At 41.0% G+C, this 4,190-nt stretch overlaps 1 long non-coding RNA gene across 1 annotated transcript; it reads left to right on the top strand.

Moving 5' to 3' along the window:
• The first annotated feature begins 210 nt into the window (after positions 1–210).
• Positions 211–3,760, top strand: LOC110526904. Its single transcript, XR_005052124.1, has 4 exons — positions 211–564; positions 1,015–1,101; positions 1,393–1,514; positions 1,604–3,760. It is a non-coding gene; the product is annotated as an uncharacterized LOC110526904 (long non-coding RNA).
• The last annotated feature ends 430 nt before the right edge of the window (positions 3,761–4,190 follow it).

The following is a 4,190-nucleotide window of genomic DNA, read 5'->3' on the forward strand; positions in this document are numbered from 1 at the left end:
ATAATACATTATGGCCTTTCTCTTGCATTTCAAAGATGATGGTACAAAAACAATACAAAAGAACGGTTGGGTTTCTCTTTGTATTATCTTTTACCCGATCTATTGTGTTATATTATCCTACATTCCTTACACATTTCCATAAACTTGTGTGTGTTTCCTTTCAAATGGTACCAAGAATATGCATATCCTTGCTTCAGGCAGTTAGATTTGGGTTTGTCATTTTAGGCTAAAACAAATTAAGGGGCTAATCCTTATTAACTAACTAACAACGTTACTTGCCACTCGTAGCTGCCAAATAGATGTCCGAAAACAAAATGGTTAGTCCGTATGCCTTTGGAAATGTGAAATTTGACACAACATATCTACAGGAAAGTAACAATTTTTCAAAATGCGTGTCAGGAGATGCAGGTTCAGTCTGGCACATGCCTACATGATTTAATAACATATTGTTTTCATTCTCATCTTCAGCACCTGGGTAACTCTCGCTGTCTCAGAACCCAGTCCGCACCAAATGACACATCTAAGACTGTGGTTGTCCCGTTGACTGCCCTATGTTCATCAGAGGTAGCTGCACCAACATATTGGCTTACAGGAGACATTGCATATGGATATTCTAATTTTTGTTGTGTGGAGGGGGAGCAGCAAGGTGTAGAACCTTGGGCCATGTTAATCAACAGGTCCTGGAAAGCCACAGGGCCTGGTGTGTAGGCTTTTGTTCCTACCCTGCACTTTTATTTTATTTCACCTTTATTTAACCAGGTAGGCAAGTTGAGAACAAGTTCTCATTTACAATTGCGACCTGGCACTAACGGATGATTAAAATAACTAATTACCAACACCTTGACTAGTTGAAGGTACTGGGTGGGAATAAAATCCTGCAACTCACACTGAACAATCCAGTACCAGGGTTGGTGACCGCCAGCTGACAGCTGATCTAGGGTGCTCATACAGATTTTTTTTAATGATGTCACACAATGACATTGACATCACTGTATGTGTGTTTCTCTGGCCTAGTGGCTTGATACCAGACATGGAAGAGAACAGCGGAGTCCTACATCTCACATCACCCATACATGCAGAGGGAAACGCTGTTCAGATAAGGTACTGTGGGAGACGAGAGGAGTGGTAGCAAAGTGTAGTAGCACCATTGATGATACATGCTCATCTTATTTTATCTCTTGTGAAGCTCCTCATGGCAACATTAATGATTTGTAACTGCAGTATTACACTTGGCTGCAGTATATACAGTACAGTATGTTTAATCTCAACTTTGTGGATGGGCTTAGCCTTACTTGTTTTGTCAGATGGGTCAAGCGCAGCTCATATCAAATTGACCTCTCTGCTTTTTACACTCATTCTGGCCATAAACCTATGTGTTTATCTTCTCTCCAGTGAGATCAGTGGAGGCAGCCTATGAGAAGCTGGCAGATGAGGCTCTGTATGCGTTGGCTGACTACTTTGAGGATCTGATGGATGGACCACTAGCAGGGCCTGAGTTTGATGTTCTCTTCTCTGTAAGTGCACACGTGTTAGGTTCTTATTTTTCAGACTAAATAACTCACGGACACTAGAGAAGCTTAACCAAGTTTAATTCTTCCCAAAGGGTCGTTACAGCTGTAATTCAGACAAAGACATGTTCCCATCATCACAAGTATATAAACTCCACGGTAGACACCCCTCCTTCTCTCCAATACTTACATCCTATGATTCGACAGGAAGAGGGTAACAGGATAATAAACCATTATTTCTCCATTCAGGGAGAAACCTGAACCTGAACCAGATCTGACCTGACCTCCTGACCTCAACCCCTCCTTCGCATAATCCACAGATGTCCTCTCGTATCACCTATCACACTCCCATGACTCCCTCTCGTCCACCCAGCACATTCCGCAGCCACTCTGTCTTACTACAGAGAACCATTAACTTCTCACTCCTTTATATACAATGCGTCTGATTTATCATGTCTTTAATATCTCAATGTTCAAAGTTTACCCCGAATCCAACACATGAAACGCTGTCTTCTCTGTAAGTAGGCTACTGATTGTATTCTGATTGTAAGTCAATCTGGATAAGTGTCTATTAAATTATGGAAATGGCCAGAGTATGAAAGTACAGGGACTTCTCTATAAGTACAGGGAGATACTGTACATACCAATTGCACTCCTTTTGGGAAATTCTTATCTTTATCTATCCTTCTTTTGTCCACTAGGGGTAGCTGTTTAATTACATATAATTCTGTTGGAAGTTTGTCAGTCCTTATTTGCATCAAAACACTTTCTTTATGTTAGTTTCCCAGAGCACAAATGTAAAAAATATTCTTGCCATTTTTTTATATTGGTGAGAAGTAACGATGTTGCAAATATAGTACTCTTTTCTGTTATTTTTTCATCCTTTCTTGTCACCCTTCATCAGAGCAGTTCTTCATCAGAGCAGACTACTTGTGAATGTTGATTGGTAGCCTATGTGCCTATTAGGGATCCGTGAGTCATTAGAGCTGTAGGATTGTGCTGTTGCTGTAATGTGCAGGGCCAATTACTTCCAGAGTGCAAAGGTCACAGGAGGAAATAATGATTGTAGTGTCTTCTAATCACTGACGCACAGGGCACTAAACACCACTTCAATACACTGATGGCACTGTGTGTGTGTGTCCATGAGATTAAATTGGTCTAACATGACGCTAAAAAGTGTTTCATGGTAATAATGACCTGACCTCTTGACCTGGGTCAGTGCTGTATTGAACAGCCAGAGGATCTATTGATGCCCAGAGAGCTGACTGACTAACCCACCCACTACTGCTTGTGCTGATGATGGTGTGTGTGTGGGAATGTACCCCTGTGAGATATTTTTTTGTGGAACAACTGTCAGAAGGTCACTTCTGGTGACTTTTTAAAAGGACATTCTACTCCAAAATTAATTTAAAAATAATTATGTTGACACCATCTGAAATATAATTTTCATTTTAAAAGTATTAGAACCTGTAGCCCAACTGATGCAGCATAGCGGCTTTAAATTAATAGGCTGAAGCATCGGGTTGCCCATCTGCATTAACCTCATTGGAAAACTCCAAATGACTATGAATGGATCGAATTCTACAAATAGACATAATTTGACACTCCAGAGGGGTATAATACAAAGCAGGTCAACAAGTTAGTCAGGTAACTTTGATAAACAACCAGAAATAATTATTGATTTTCTGGTTCATTAAAAAAGCTGAACTTAGATATGCGTCTTTGGTTATTGAGTCAATTAGACCCTGCCTATTTCATGTTGGCTGGTAAGTCATTGATCTTGCTTTGTAGTATACCCCTCTGTTTTTTTCTGGATCAAATGGGGCTTGGTGGTGGGCGTGGTCTCCGACAGAATATTGCTGTTTGTTTTAAAGCCACTTTTTCTAGTAGGTCTGACCCCATTTAGTCAGTTGAGATTGTTTTAATCAAGCTGTGACAAATACACTATATAAAAAATTGTTATGCCACACGTCTGTCTGGACTAAGCCATTGCGGAGGCCACAGGGATGGCACACCAGTGTCACATTTATCCTACCATTTTTATTTAACCAGGTAAGTTGACTGAGAACACCTTCTCATTTACAGAAACAACCTGGGGAATAGTTACAGGAGAGAGGGAATGAATGAGCCAATTGTAAGCTGGGGATGATTAGGTGCCCATGATGGCATGAAGGCCAGAATGGGAATTTAGCCAGGACACAAGGATTAACACCCCTACTCTTACAATAAGTGCCATGGGATCTTTAGTGACCACAGAGAGTCAGGACACCGTTTAACATCCAATCCAAAAGACAGCACCCTACACAGGGCAATGTCCCCAATCACTGCCCCAGGGCATTAGGATATTTATATTAGACCAGAGGAAAGGGTGCCACCTACTGGACCTCCAGCACCACTTCCAGCAGCATCTGGTCTCCGATCCAGGGACTGACCAGGACCAACCCTGCTTAGCTTCAAGCCAGCAGTGGGATGCAGGGTGATATGCTGCTGGCAATGATTTACTTCTCATAATTTGTAATCTACAATGTTTGTTTGGTTATGGTCATTTCTGTTAATGCATTCAATATTATTATTATTACAGTCTTACCGTTGTCATTGTAGGAGTGGACACGTTTTTTGCTGAGCACACAACCTAGGCTATCCTAGTTTTGGTTTATTTCATTCCATATTTACAAGTTGTCA

Source organism: Oncorhynchus mykiss, chromosome 6 (genome assembly GCF_013265735.2).
Source record: "Oncorhynchus mykiss isolate Arlee chromosome 6, USDA_OmykA_1.1, whole genome shotgun sequence".
Classification (NCBI taxonomy): domain Eukaryota; kingdom Metazoa; phylum Chordata; class Actinopteri; order Salmoniformes; family Salmonidae; genus Oncorhynchus; species Oncorhynchus mykiss.